Genomic DNA, 15,751 nt, shown 5'->3' with positions numbered 1-15,751 from the left:
TTAAACACGAGTTTCCGAAACACCTTCACCAAAGAAGACGAAGTAAATATTCCCAAATTCCAATCAAGAACAACTGCAAAGATGAGAAACACAGAAGTAGATATCGTCAGTGTAGCAAAGCAGGTTAAATCAATTACTAAAGGCAAGGCTTCCAGTCCAGATGGTATACCAGTTAGGTTCCCTTCAGAGCATGCAGATGCAATAGCTCCATATTTAGCAATTATATATAACCGCTCGCTCACAGAAAGTTCCATACCTAATGACTGGAAAGTTGCTCATGTCATACCAATACCCAAAAATGGAAATAGGGAGTAATCTGCTGAATTACAGGCCCATATCATTAACATCGATTTCCAGTACGGTTTTGGAAGATCCACTGTATTTGAACATTATGAAGTACCTCGAAGAAAACTATTTACTGACACATAGTCAGCACTGATCCAGAAAATATCGTTCTTGTGGAATACAGCTAGCTCTTTATACCCATGAAGTAATGAGTGCTTTCGACAGGGCATGTCAAATTGATTCCATATTTTTAGATTTACAGAAGGCTTTCGACACCATTCCTCACAAGCGTCTTCTAACCAAACTGTGTGCCTATGGCATATCACCTCAGTTGTGCGACTGAATTCGTGATTTCCTGTCAGAAAGGTCACAGTTCGTAGTAACAGACGGAAAGTCATCAAGTAAAACAGAAGTAATATCCGGCATTCCCCAATGAAGAGTTATAGTCCCTCAATTGTTCCTGATCTATGTTAACGACATAGGAGACAATCTGAGTAGCCCTCTGAGATTATCTGCAGATGATGCTGTCATTTACCATCTTGTAAAGTCATCAGATGAAAAATGAATTGCAAAATGATTTAAATAAGATATCTGTGTGGTGCAAGAAGTGGCAATTGGCCCTGAATAAAGAAAAGTGTGAATTTATTCAGAGCACTATAAGAAATCTGCTAAGTTTTGATTATGCGATAAGTCACACAAATCTGAAGGCTGTAAATTCAACTAAATACTTAGGGATGATGTTTGGATTGTGGAGCGCTCAACTGCGCAGTTACCGGCACATGTGCAAATTCCCAACATTTGCTCAGTCCAATTTCGCCACTTGCATGAATGATGAGGACACACAAACACCCAGTCATCTTGATGCTGGTGAAAATCCCTGACCCCGCCAGGGATCGAACCCGGGACCCCATGCTCGGGATGCAAGAATGCGATGCGAGACCACGAGCTGCTGACTAAATACTTAGGGATTACAATTACAAAAACCTAAAATGGAACAATCACATAGATAATGTTGTGGGTAGAGCAAACCAAAGACTGATTCATTGGCAGAACACTTAGAAGGTGCAACAGAACTACTATAGAGACTGCTTACACTACACTTGTCCGCCCTATTCTGGAGTATTGCTGTGCAGTGTGGGATCAGCAACAGGTGGGACTAACAAATGATATTGAAAAAGTTCAAAGAAGGATGGCTCGTTTCGTATTATGGCGAAATAGGGGAGATACTGCCACAGACATGATACATGAATTGGAGTGGCAATCTTTAAAACAAAGGCGTTTTTTGTTGAAATCGGATCTTCTCACTGATTGCGAAAACATTGTTGGGACCCACCTACATACAGAGAAATTATCATCACGATAAAATAAGAGAAATCAAGGCTTAAACAGAAAAATTTAAGTGCTCGTTTTTCCCCGTGCCATTCAAGAGTGGAACCATAGAAAGACACCTTGAAGATGGTTCACTGAACCCTCTGCCAGGAACTTTATCATGAATAGCAATCACGTAGACGTAGATTAATTGGGCGATAACTGTCCATCTCTATAGGGTGCTTACCTGGTTCCAGTACTGGGACAATGATGCTTTCTTGTCATTGCAATGGGAACTTGCCCTTGCCCCGGATGCAGTTAAAGATGGCAAGGATATGATGCTGTCAATCCACCAGTAGGTGCTTAATCATTTGTTCGTGGATGCAGTCTGGCCCTGGGGCTGTATCAGGGAAGTGAACTAGGACACTGGCGAATTCTCACTCAGTGGATGGAGCATTATATGGTTCCAGCTGCTGTGTGGTATAAGATACTGCTTTCGCTCCACTCACTGGTTTAGAATACAAAAGGCAGGTTGACATCCTCAAATGCTGAGCATAATGCAGAGCTAAATGTTCAGCAACAGCATCTGGGTAAGTGTAGACAGCGCCATTCGAGGTAATACCAGGTACACCTGTAGCTGTCTATTATCTGTAAAGACTTCTGATCTTTGCCAAACCCTGCAAAGGAGAGGTATGTAATCCAATGGTTGAAAATAACTGTTCCCAGCATTCTTGCTTCCAATGTTTTATTAGGCGGTGGACCCAGAACAGAGCCGCTTAAAGATAATGAGATGCTCAACCCATGGTTGCCACTTATGGGTTTGGAGACCCCACCTACAGTTCCTAATAGCCTGTGGGATTGATGATGACCATTGAGGTACTGTCTTCTATCTGGGCGGGCACAAGGAACAGGGGATCACTACATCAGCCAGTGAAAGAATGCTGTAGTTGTATTCTGGATTCCCTCATTGATATCTCCATGCTGTAGGGAGCCAAGAGTGAGAGCAGAGGCAAAAACACACCAGTCAGCATCTAGGGGAGTGGCACTGAGGGAGGAACAGGAAGATCGGGAAGTGGTCACTACAACACAGGTCACCATGGACTCTCCAGTGGATGGATGGGAGAAGACAAGGAGTGTGAATGGCAAGGTCAACGGCTGATTACGTACTGTGTGCCACACTGAAGTTTGTGGGGACACCAGTATTCAAGAAGCAAAGGTCAAGTTGTGTCAGTAAGTTTTCAAGCTCTCGACCATGACCTGTGATCATAGTTCCACCCCACAAAAAGGATTATGGACATTGAAATCACCGAAGATTAAGAAAGGTGTGGGGAGCTGAGAAACCATTGCAAACAGTATGTCCTGAGACCCTTCACCATCAGGAGGAAGGTAAACATTGCAGATGGTAATAACCTGAAATACCTTTACCTGAATAACCACAGGCTCCAAAGGTATACTAAGAGGCACAAATTCGCTATATGGTGTGTCCAGAACATATGTGCAAACTCCGCCCAGCACCTGTCACAGGTAGCATGAAAGGCCGGAGTCAGCATTGCTGGAAACTAAGTCTCCAGAAGGGAAATTTAGAAGGCAGGTGAAGAGCTTAAAACATGTTGTAGCTCAGTGAGATGGTGAAAAAAAACTACTGCAATTCCACTAGAGAATAATGTTGTCGATGTACTGTGAGGCCATGAAGGGACCAAGGTTACGGGTTATCCCTAGAGTCATCTGCTGCCACTGGTTTAAGGGTAAAGGCATCAACACACACAGGTTCTAGGTTCTGTTGTGAAGTGCGACACGAGGCCACAGGAGCTGCCAGGATCTCTGCCACCTTGGGCACAGGAAAGGAACAGGTGGGATCTAGAGGAGTGGGCCCCCCCCCAGAATCTTATCTTTCCTCTCCTTAGCGGATTTCAGTGATTGTGAGGGCTTCTCTGAATCAGATTCAGGTAAAAATGCTGATGTGAAGCCCTTTGAACAGCAGCCTGTGGTTCCTTCAGTCACTTGCTGATATCCAGCTGTAAACTGGCAGAAACCTTGGAAGAAACAGCATGAATGACCCCTTCCTGACAAGAAAAGCTGGATTTGTCTTTGGCTGGGAGGTGAGGACCAGTGTTCCCAGTTGGTGGGAAGCCAACAATCCCACAGTAAGTGAGGGGGAAGCAACAATATGAGAGCCCCCAACCATCAGGGGGGCCTGAGGGCCCACTGTAGGAGGTGTAACAGGTGGGTGTTCTATTACCAAAGGAGGCGAAGTTGTCGTAGCTGCAACCACACATACTAATACTTGGCTTCTTGAAGAGTTAATTTGCTGAGGGTCTTATATTCTTGTGTTTTCTTCTCTCTCTGGAAAAACAGTGCAATACGGCAAGCAGGGAGAATAATGCTTCCCACAGTTAACACAGATTGGGGGGGGAGGGGGGGGCACAAGGAGCATTTGCATGCAGCAGTCATCCACTATCTCTACAGTTGGCACTAGCATTGTCACGCAAAGACATGCCTGAATTTCAAACACTTGAAGCACCACATGGGGGAGGGGATGACAGCAGGACATTGACATTTAGTTTCACATTTTATCGGTCTACCATCAGTTTGAACTTTTCAGGCAATAAATTGCCCTCAAAGGCCAAGATGACGGCACCAGAAGTGATCCTATTGTCCTTTGGTCCACAATGGACACAACGAACAAACTGTACACCTCATTGCTCAAAGTTGGTGCTCAGCTCATCAACAGATTTTAAGGGCAAGTCTCCATGAAAAATGATGCCCTGAACCACATTTCGACTATTATGGGGAGTGCCAGTCACCAGCATGTCACCCAACTTGTTACAAGTGAGCAGCATCCATTACTGGTCAAGGGAAGCTGTTTTGATCAAAATTGATCCACTTTTCGTTTTAGAGGTGGCTGACACTTCCACAAACTTGTCTTCTAAGTTCTCCACAAGAATAAGGGCTTTGTGGTCAAGAAGGACTCAACATCAGTCCTTTTCAAAATCAAGTATTGCAGGGAGTATTGCTCCGCTTGCCACTTAACCTTATGTTCCTCCCACAGTGGTGAGATCTCTCTCTCCACATTAAAAGAGAACTTTCATTCCCTAGAGAATACTGGGGGCACATGGCCATCAGTGGGAGATAACTTCATCTACTTCATTTGCAGCTCATCTGCCATGGTGCCACCCATTCCATGTGAGGGCTCTCCTCATCGGTGCCACCCAGCCCCAACGACAGCTACCTGGCCAGTAATCCATTGCTTGGAGACCCTGTGTCCCAGTCATGACAGGCACATACTCCTCAGCATACATAATGAGTTTTCAGCTCAGACACTTAACAGCGTGGTCCCTGTGTGTACCAAGCAGGTACTTGACAACCCCCTCCCTCCCCACTGGCAGTGTGTGGTAATAGTCGGCAGCCAGTAGGCCAGGCAGAGTAAACATGGCACACAGCTGCAGCGGCGTATTGCACGTACGATTTGTTTGGAGTAGAGCAACAGCGAGGCAGGAACTGCAGCGTTGCTTTAAGTTATTGCGATGTATGAGATAAGGCAATAGGCCAGAGCCGGGAATGGCTATGTGGAAGTGCCTGACGTATGGGAATTTACCCCTGCCACAGTTTCCATCTCTCTCTGACACTATGTCAGAAACGAGGAGAAAAGCAGTATAAATAGTCAGGCACTTTTAGCTTGAGAGGTGTGCCAGGTCAGTCGAGAGTCGGGTCGGACCTGTGCTGGTCTACACTTAAAGGGGCCAGTCTGGCAGCAATGTTGTAAATATTCTGTGTAAACCTGCACTTTGTTTCTATGTGCTTTTTCTGGCTGCATTCCACCTCCGGGGACACAACACCAGGGCGGGATAGAATGGCAGCCGGGTACTTGGTCTGCCTGAAGGAGGGCAGTGACAGCGGTCTGCAGCAGGTCCAGGACGGGACACGTTCGCTTACCACTTGGCGTACTGGGGTCCAGGCGAGGCGTACACTGCAGGTGATGTGAGAATGCTGCAGCTGCGCCAGAGACAGTGGCGGGTGTTGCCATCTGGCAAGTACCACTAGTGGCAAGTTGCATCACCACATCCAGGAGGGTGTGGGTTCGAATCCAGTGCTGCCCTGGGAGCAGCTGCGGCCTGAGGGCCACGGGTGACCAGTACATCCACCTTTGTCCCATGGCCGGACAGAGCAGGCCAAACGGGCCGAGGGCAGTGAGGACCAGGGACTGTATCAGTCTCCAGAATCGTGGGCAGCTACGCGGCGCAAGAGGTGACGCCTCGGCAGACGGTGACTGGGCAGAGCACTGCCGGCTTCCAGCTGAGCTGACTTGATGATAGCAGCAGTGGTGTCGGCATACCAGGAGTTGCTGATCCGGCTGGACTCGCAGAACAGCGCGCAGGCGGCGCACCAACATTACACTTCTGTAAACTAGCTGAATAAAGGAATACTTCCAAATACCGCTGTATCATTCTTCACTGTCCCTTGATGCTATTGAACTTGCTCGGCTTCCTGACAAAATACGGCGCGGTGGGTCCCGGCTTCAGCTCGGCCATCTGGAGTCCCGCGTTCAACCATCTATGGTCTGCAAGAGTGGTGTCAGGAGTGGTGCTGGTTACAACTCTGGTACCGGATTGCCACTCCCACATCTTATGTCAAGCAAGTACGGTCGAGGTATGCCTGTGTAGAGGGGTAGTTGAGGTGCTTGGTTGCGTTCATGACGGGCGGTCGTACACTTCTTGTTATGTCTTGTCGTTCAGGAAGTGTTTGTCCATACCAGTTTAGGGAGGAAAGCAGGACTGTCACCCGAGCACGATGGGGATGGGTGAGTGACATTTGATGTATTGTTTATATATCATTCTTTTGTGTTTTACGGGGTTAAGTGTCAATTAGGATGGACTTTTTAAAGGTGTCTTTTGTAAGACCAGAGGAGCCTGCAGATTTATCTGAATTCAGGGGAAATGGGGGACATGATGACATAGTGCCTAAGTGATGCAATTTTTGTAGCCTGTCAGGTCAGGGATTACTGTGTACAAAGCGTGCGCCAAAGAGTTAAAATTTGTAACAGATTTGGACACTTGGCACGCAATTGTTCAGAATGTAGATGGGTGGTGATTCTTCGCAAGAACTAAGTTTTCGGAGTAGCAGAGTGGAATTAATACTAACAGTAGAGCTATAAGCAAGAATGACAGAAACACGGCAAGCAGCGGGGACTGCGGCAGTGACTACAGCGGAAGCTGTAGCCGCTCTAACTGAGCAAATTCAGGTATTGTAGGAGGTAAGGATAAGGGACAAAGAAAAATATGAAGAATTAGCGGGGAGATTTGAGGCACTGCAAGTAGGGGAAGCGACGTCGGGTGAAAGTACACTGCAGGTCGAGGAGTGTCAGAATGTTTGACCCGGCAAATGCAGCATTGATTAACCCCTTTTCGGGTAAAACAACAGAGGATGTGTCCGTATTCCTTAACGACATAATCACAATGGCTGAGGCCAATGGGTGGTCGGATGTCGTAATCTTGATAGTGGCAAAGTTATGATTGACAGGGAATGCCAAGTTGTACATACTGTACCATGAAACATTGAGCAATGTGTGGACGTTTGCAGAGCTTGAGGCTGGGTTATGCCACAGGTACCAAAAACAGAATAAAGTCAGTCTTTTTTTTTTTGGGGGGGGGGGAGGGGGGAGGGAATTAAGTGCGTTAATTATGACAAGAAATGAGGTGGAGGTTTTCTCAGACAGGATTCAAAAGCTGAATGCACAAACATTCTAATTGTCACTGAATGGGGAGACGAATAGAGTGCTGTTACAGGAGGACGAGAACAGGGCATTAGATATGTTTTTGCAGGGAGTAACGCCGGAGATGTCACATCAGGTGAGAATGGAGAATCCTAATGATCTGCGGCGGCTCTAAGGATTGCCACATACTTAGAGGAGGTAGATTATGCGACAAAGCAAAGGGTGGAGAAAAAAGTTCTGTCAGCGGAAATTAAGGCCAGGTAGGGCATATTAGGAGGCAGTGTCAGTGTCAGTTGCGGTGTTACTCATGTGGGTAAATGGGTCACTGGGCAGTGAACTGCAGGAGTAAAAGTAGGTGGGAACCTCGGCGACAGCAGCCGCTAAATAAGAACAGGACTGCTTCAACTGTTAGAGGGTGGTCCCAGCGAAATTAGATAATGCACTTGCAGGTGCACAGACTGAATGCTGTTTATTAGGCTTGGTGAATGGAAGGGAACAGAGGTTTTTGGATGACATGTGGGCACACATGTCTGTTATCGTTCTACACCTGGTTAGCAGGAGAAGGCTTGGTCCACCACATTATAGGTTACGTGGGGTGGGGGATAACAATGTGGAGTCATTGGGTATGACTGTACTTCAATTTGTGATCACAGGAACTAAGTTTAGTGAGCAGGTAGAGGTGTTACCAGGTGTGGGCGAGGGGTATTCGGTGATTCTCGGACTGGACTCCCTTGAGAAACATCGTGCGAAGATAGATCTTTGGCAACAAACAGTGGAACTCAGTGGAACAATGTTTTGCATGGGGAAAACAGTTGCAAATGGACGAATGTCACAAGGCACACTTAACGCGAAGGTGACACCAGCTAAACTGTGAACGGCTTCATTAAAGGTTGATCAGCAGGGAAACATACCAGCAGGTACAGGGAAGGTAGTATGGGTTTCGATAAATACGGACTTACCAAAGGAGACGCTGTACATGGTGGAGCCACTCTCGAGTAATGAGGAGTCGGATAACGCGCACTGTTTTGTGCGGAGGAGTTTAGCTCACGCAAGTTATGTGGATGAAGATTATAGGGTTCCTGTAAGTATAGGTAACTTCAGCAGAGTAGATTTTAGCTTGTTGAAAGGGTTGTTATTGGCCACATTGGGGTTTTTTGATGAAGATTACCTCAATAGGGAGGATTTAGAGGCAAGCCACAAGCAAAACGTCGATGCAGTGCAATTGAGGGGAATATTGCAGCATTTGCAGGGAGATGACAGGGTCGCGTTGGAGGAACTGTTCTTGACATTTAGCGATTTATTCGGAATGGAGAGTAGGTTACCGGCAACATCGATTACGAAGCATTACATACCAATGGAGGATAATACACCAGTGTTTAGGAAACCATATCTGGTTGCACGGCATATGCAACCACTACTAGATGAGTTTATAGAACAACTACTACGGGATGGAATCATAGAGCATTGTGATAGTCCATATTCAAGCAATGTAGTTCTTGTACCTAAGAAGTCAGTGGATGGTACGAGGTAATATAGGTTTTGCTGTGATTATAGGTTTCCGAATGCAAAAACCAAAACCATTTCGGACGCATATCCAATTCCGAATATCACAGACACATTGGACAATCTGGGACAATGTAAGTATTTCACGACAATAGATTTATGGAAAGGATACCACCAGTTGGAAGTAGTGCCAGAGGATAGGGCAAAGATAGCTTTTACTGTTCCTGGGGGACACTATCAGTATATACGTATGCCATTCGGGTTGAAGAATGCACCGGCAACTTTTCAGTGATTATTAGATGGGATTTTAAGGGGATTGAAAACAAAGACATATATGGTTTACCTAGATGACATTATAGTATTTTCGAAGGATACACCAGAACATGTATCGTGTTTAAGAGAAATCCTTAGAAGATTGTGTTCGGCACGGTTAACATTAAGTTTAGAAAAATGTAGTTTTGTGCAGACGCAGGTCAAATATTTAGGTCATGTAATTAGTGAACAAGGGGTTCAAACTGATCTTCGGTTAACAGAGGCAGTTCAAAGTTTTCCGACGCCACATACAACGAAGCAATTACAATCGTATATTGGGTTATGTTCATATTATCATAAATTTGTAAAGGATTTTGCTAAAATAGCCGAGCCGTTAACAAAGCTTTTAAAGAAAGGGGTTAAATTTCAATGGACAGAGGAATACCAGAAAGCTTTCGATGAATTAAAAATGAGATTAGTTTCTGGTCCGGTGTTGGTGTTTCCGAATTTTGAAGAAGACTTCACCTTATCACGTGACACTTCAAATGGCGCAGTAGGATGTGTTCTGGGGCAAATGGTAATGTGATAGGAGCACCCGGTGGTGTATGCTTCCAGACAGTTAAATAGGGCAGTGCGGAATTATTCCACAACAGAAAAGGAGATATTGGCTGTAATATATGGATTAACGTATTTTCGTTGTTACCTTTATGGTAGGTAGTTTAAGGTTGTGACAGATCATGCAGTGTTGAGATGGTTACTGGGACTCAAGGATCCTTCTAGTTGGTTAACACGGTGGGCTCTAAAATTAGGTGAGTTTGACTTTGAAGTAATTCGTAAGCCAGGGAAGAAACACAGGAATGTAGATGCATTAAGCCGCAGGTTAGACACTTTAGAAGTAACGGGTAAGAGTGTTGTGGAATGCCAAGGGCACAAGAAGAGGATGAGAAGTGCCAGGGTTTTAGAACTCAACGACATTTCATTGTTGAGGGAAATTTGTTGCGTAGAGTTACCTAGTGTGGACCACGGGTAGTGGTACCAAAGAGTTTGAGGGAGAAAGTCTTCTTCCAGAGCATGGGGGTCGTCAAGCAACAGAAAGACGAGTAGCAGAACAATTTTGGTGGTGCACTTGGAGAAGGGATGTGGAACAGTATGTAGCAAATTGTGTAGCGTGTGGGCAGTGAGCAGATGTGACATGCACAAGAATTCCACTGCAACGGTTACCAGAGGCTTTGAAACCTTTCGAGTTTATCGGGCTAGATATCTGCAGGCCTTATAACAAAACACCAGTGGCAAATTGTTACGTTTTAACTATAATTGATCACTTTTCGCCGTTTCTAGCCATGGTTGCAATACCAGACCAACAGGCAAGTACAGTAGCATAAGCTTTAGACAATAACTAATTATTGAAGTTTGGGGTGCCTGATACCACAATTACGGATCAGGGAACGAACTTCATGTCCGAATTAATGACACAGTTGTGTCAGTTATTGAGAATTATAAAATTACGGACCAGTCCACTTCATCCGCAGGCAAATGGGAGAACAGAGTGAGTACATAAGGCAATTTAGAAAATGCTAAGTTATTATGTGAATGAAAACCATGATAACTTGGACGTTTATCTTCCGTACTTGGTATCAAATTATAACACCAAAATACATTTGGGCATCGGAATGTCACCATTCGAGGTGGCCTATGGAAGAAAGATGCCATCACCGTTTGATGTTATATATCCAAAATTGGGAGCTAAAGGGGACGCAGTCAGGAAATTTGAATGGACAATACGGGAAGTCTGGAAGAGGGTTGTTGTTGTTGTTGTTGTCGTTGTGGTCTTCAGTCCTGAGACTGGTTTGATGCAGCTCTCCATGCTACTCTATCCTGTGCAAGCTTCTTCATCTCCCAGTACTTACTGCAACCCACATCCTTCTGAATCTGATTAGTGTATTCATCTCTTGGTCTCCCTCTACGATTTTTACCCTCCACGCTGCCCTCCAATGCTAAATTTGTGATCCCTTGATGCCTCAGAACATGTCCTACTAACCGGTCCCTTCTTTTTGTCAAGTTGTGCCACATACTCCTCTTCTCCCCAATTCTATTCAATACTTCACCATTAGTTATGTGATCTACCCATCTAATCTTCAGCATTCTTCTGTAGCACCACATTTCAAAAGCTTCTATTCTCTTCTTGTCTAAACTATTTATTCCATACATGGCTACACTCCATACAAATACTTTCAGAAACGACTTCCTGACACTTAAATCAATACTTGATGTTAACAAATTTCTCTTCTTCAGAAATGCTTTCCTTGCCATTGCCAGTCTACATTTTATATCCTCTCTACTTTGACCGTCATCAGCTATTTTGCTCCCCAAATAGCAAAATTCCTTTACTACTTTAAGTGTCTCACCTCCCAATCTAATTCCCTCAGCATCACCCGACTTAATTCGACTACATTCCATTATCCTCGTTTTGCTTTTGTTGATGTTCATCTTATATCCTCCTTTCAAGACACTGTCCATTCCATTCAACTGCTCTTCCAAGTCCTTTGCTGCATCTGAATTACAATGTCATCGGCGAACCTCAAAGTTTTTATTTCTTCTCCATGGATTTTAATACCTACTCCGAATTTTTCTTTTGTTTCCTTTACTGCTTGCTCAATATAAAGATTGAATAACATCGGTAACAGGCTACAACTCTGTCTCACTCCCTTCCCAACCGCTGTTTCCCTTTCATGCCCCTCGGCTCTTATAACTGCCATCTGGTTTCTGTACAAATTGTAAATAGCCTTTCGCTCCCTGTATTTTACCCATGCCACCTTTAGAATTTGAAAGAGAGTATTCCACTCAACATTGTCAAAAGCTTTCTCTAAGTCTACTAATGCTAGAAATGTAGGTTTGCCTTTCCTTAATCTTTCTTCTAAGATAAGTCGTAAGGTCAGTATTGCCTCACGTGTTCCAATATTTCTACGGAAGAGGGTACAGAAGGCCAATATGAAAGCAATTGAAAGGCAGGAAGAACAGAATAAGCAGTTGGGTCCTTTACCACAGTACAAGGTAGATCAATGGGTACTGATCACGAATCCATATACACCTAAGGGAAAGACGAAAAAATTCTTGATGAAGTACTGTGGACCATACCAGGTCATGGAGATGACTTCGCCTGTAAATGTTGAAGTGCAGCTGCCAACAAAAACATCTGTAACCATGTAAGTAGAGTAAAGCCTTTTAAAGGAATGGTGGACGGATTACCTCAATTGCAAGCAAGTGACCCAACTGCAGAGGCTAGGAAAAGGTAACTGAAGAAGAAGGTTGCAGCGGAGAGTACAGGAGATGCATAACGTTCCGTATGCATTATGGTCACGGAGAGAGTAAATTATTATATGTGTAATATTGTATGGCGTGTTTACATTTTGTGTTTTTGTATCAAGGGAGAATTTGCTTTTTTGTGTTTTGGTGGGTCAGACAATAGTTGCTTTTTTATTGTTTGTTGTTTTAGTTTTGTCACTGTATGGGGGAGACCTTTTTCTTTTTTTCCAGATAATTCGAAGGAGGGAGAGTGAACTATCGGGAATTTTTGAGGATGTCGTATGATGATGTAACTTGTAGTGGGAAGGGGTTCTGGAGATATTACCAATGCAGAATCTGACATATTTAAACTCCACATTAAATCCAGAGTTTTTTGAAATATTGCATTCCTATATTAATGCACAGGAAGGATCCTATATTAATGCACAGGAAGGATCTATCACGGTTAATAAAGTATTGGAACACATTCGAATGTTACAACAGCATCACACCGACAGAATAACAACAGTGAGCATTTCAGCCACAGGGTGTGCCGTTTTCCTATTTTTCTTGAGTATAGCTTTGTTGAGAGTGTGGAAACAAGCATCAGTAGAGGTGGTGCCAACACATCAGTTGGCTACGGCATGGGTAAACAGTGTATAGGGGTAGGGGTAGCATTAATGTTTTTATGTTCTCATTAGTTTTAGCCTGTGGCATGTAAGATTTGTGAACAAGGTATGTTCACACGGCCACAGGCCACGGCTGTTACATTTCAATTTTGGATTAATATTGTTGAAAGGAGGGTGGTGTGCTGCGCTAGTAGCAGTCTTAGTTGTAGGAAAGGGGAATTTTGTTAAAATTCAGTAAAGGGGCGGTTGGGCGATGAAGTCTGGGGCTGCTGACAGTGTGTGGTAATAGTCGGCAGCCAGTAGGCCAGGCAGAGTAAACATGGCGCGCAGCTGCAGCAGCGTATTGCACGTATAATTTGTTCGGAGTGGAGGAACTGCGAGGCAGGAACTGCAGCTTTCCTTTAAGTTATTGCAATGTATGAGGCGAGGCAATAGGCCAGAGCCGGGAGTTGCGATGTGGAAGTGGCTGATGTATGAGAATTTACCCCTGCCACACGTCAGAAACAAGGAGAAAAGCAGTATAAATAGTCAGGCACTTTTAGCTTGAAAGGTGTGCCAGGTCAGTCGAGAGTCGTGTTGGACCTGTGCTGGTCTACACTTATAGGGGCCAGCCTGGCAGCGATGTTGTAAATGTTCTGGTTAACCTGTACTTTGTTTCTATGTACTTGTTCGGGCTGTATTCCCCCTCTCGGGACACAACACCGGGGTGGGACAGAACGGCAGCCAAGTACTTGGAGAATGCACAGTCTGTCTGAAAGAGAGAACTGACAGCGATCTGCAGCAGGTCCAGGACAGGCCACATTCGATTACCACCTGGCGTACTAGGGTCTGAGCGAGGCATACGCTGCGGGAGGTGTGGCAGCGCTGCAGCAGCACCAGAGACAGCGACGGGTGTTGCCATCCGGCAAGCACCACTAGCGGCAAGTTGTGGCACCGCATCCAGGAGGGCGTGGGTTCAAGCAGCGGCAGCCTGAGGGCCACCTTTGTCCCACAGTCGGACAGAGCAGACCAAACGGGCTGAGGGCAGCGAGGACCAGGGACTGTAGCAGTCTCCAGAATTGGGGCAGCTACGCGGCGCAAGATGCAATGCCTTGGCGGGCGGTGACCGGGCAGAGCGCGGCCAGCTTCCAGCTGAGCAGCCTTGATGACGGCAGCAGCGGTGTCGGCATTCCAGGAGTTGTTGAGCCGACTGGACTTGAAGAAGAGAGCGCGGGCGGCGCGCTGACACTACACTTCTGTAAACTAGCTGAATAAAGGAATACTTCCAAATACCACTGTATCACTCAGCACTGCTCCTTGATGCTATTGCACTTGCTCGGCCTCCTGACTAAATACGGCGCGATGGGCCCCAGCTTCAGCTGTGTCATCTGGAGTCCCGGGTTCGACCATCGACAGGCCGCAACAGCAGTATCTCACACTTCACTTGACCTATATAGCTAATATGAAGTCCGTCAACTCAAATGTACAAATGTTGATACATCAAACTCCTTGATACCTTCCAATCACAACCAAACAATTACCAAAAGCTAACAAGACAACCCAAAAATCCATTAAAAATTGCATTAACACCAACTTCAACACACAAAAAACACCTAACAATGCACAAAACACGTATACTATACCATGCATACTTTACCCCAATTAAAATTATTTTTTATGACTGACAGATTGCAGGGATGGGGACAGTGTTGCAGGCGTCCAGCCAGCCTTGTTTCACAAGGCTCTGGATGTAACCTACAGCAAGCATGTGATGTATCAGAAGAAACTACAAATGGCTGGTGGCTGACGCCTACCAATCGACTTGCTGCAAAGTCAATCATAAAGTAACTCTATTCAGAGCATGCAAAAATAACATGTCAACACAATCTCACAAACGGCCAGCCTAGACTTTACAAAGCAGGGTCCTCTCTGAGTATATGTTGTCCCACCAACAATGCAACACACAATGGTCCTTGGTCTAAGATGCAGCAACTCAGCCAATTTCATATCCTCTCCACACACGCAACACTTCACGTACTCTGGAAACAAACCAAATAACTGTAGGTATTTAATTGTGGTCAACATGCTGTCCCATGCTGCTGCACACAGGGATCTACACATGACCTTCCCCATCACATCCATACCTAACAAAACAAAATTACATCTCCAACCACAAACAACACACAACACTAACAATGACAAATCCAAAAACGGATATATTGCCATTAATTGCCAACATCAAAATAAGTAACAAGTTGGCACAAACTCTTTTAAAATTATTCTCACAAACAGCACTCAAGAAATCCAATGAATCACAATTAGCACTCCTAAACAGTTTTTAAACATAACCCACACTAGACAGGGCTGCTGCATTCTCCAACATGCCCTCTGTAGACCGAATCCATTACAGATATGCTGCACCAACGTGTCACAGAACACAACATAGTTGCATCATGCATCAAAGCAGATGGGTAGAACTGCAAACTCCGGTCGAGCCCTCTGCAAATCACTAATGTGCATGAGAGACGATTCCTCCCATTTTACAACACTTTATGGTATCCTTTCCACTTACAAATGACGAGTGGCATACACCACCCTTAAAAGGCAGAATATTACACTAGTTTTCAAAATTTTTCTTGGTGACAGAGAGAGAAAGAGAAAGAGGAAAGAGGAGAGAGAGAGAGATTCAGTGTTCAGTGTGATGCTTTTGTGCTGATAGAGAAATATTACATCAGTAGAAGAAATAAGCTTATTAAGACTTAATATGAAGAAAAACCATAACAAATCATGTAAGGAGCAATGG

At 44.9% G+C, this 15,751-nt stretch overlaps 1 protein-coding gene across 2 annotated transcripts in view; it reads right to left on the bottom strand.

Annotated features, from left to right (window-relative positions):
- Positions 1 to 15,751, bottom strand: part of LOC124794984 (protein HBS1) — a 188,613-nt gene that overhangs the window by 171,304 nt on the left and 1,558 nt on the right. The gene's annotated exons all lie outside the window — the stretch shown is intronic.

Source organism: Schistocerca piceifrons, chromosome 4 (genome assembly GCF_021461385.2).
Source record: "Schistocerca piceifrons isolate TAMUIC-IGC-003096 chromosome 4, iqSchPice1.1, whole genome shotgun sequence".
In the NCBI taxonomy this organism is placed as follows: Eukaryota; Metazoa; Arthropoda; class Insecta; order Orthoptera; family Acrididae; genus Schistocerca; species Schistocerca piceifrons.
The sequence above is the reverse complement of the archived record's forward strand: the minus strand, read 5'-3'. Positions and strand labels throughout refer to the sequence as shown.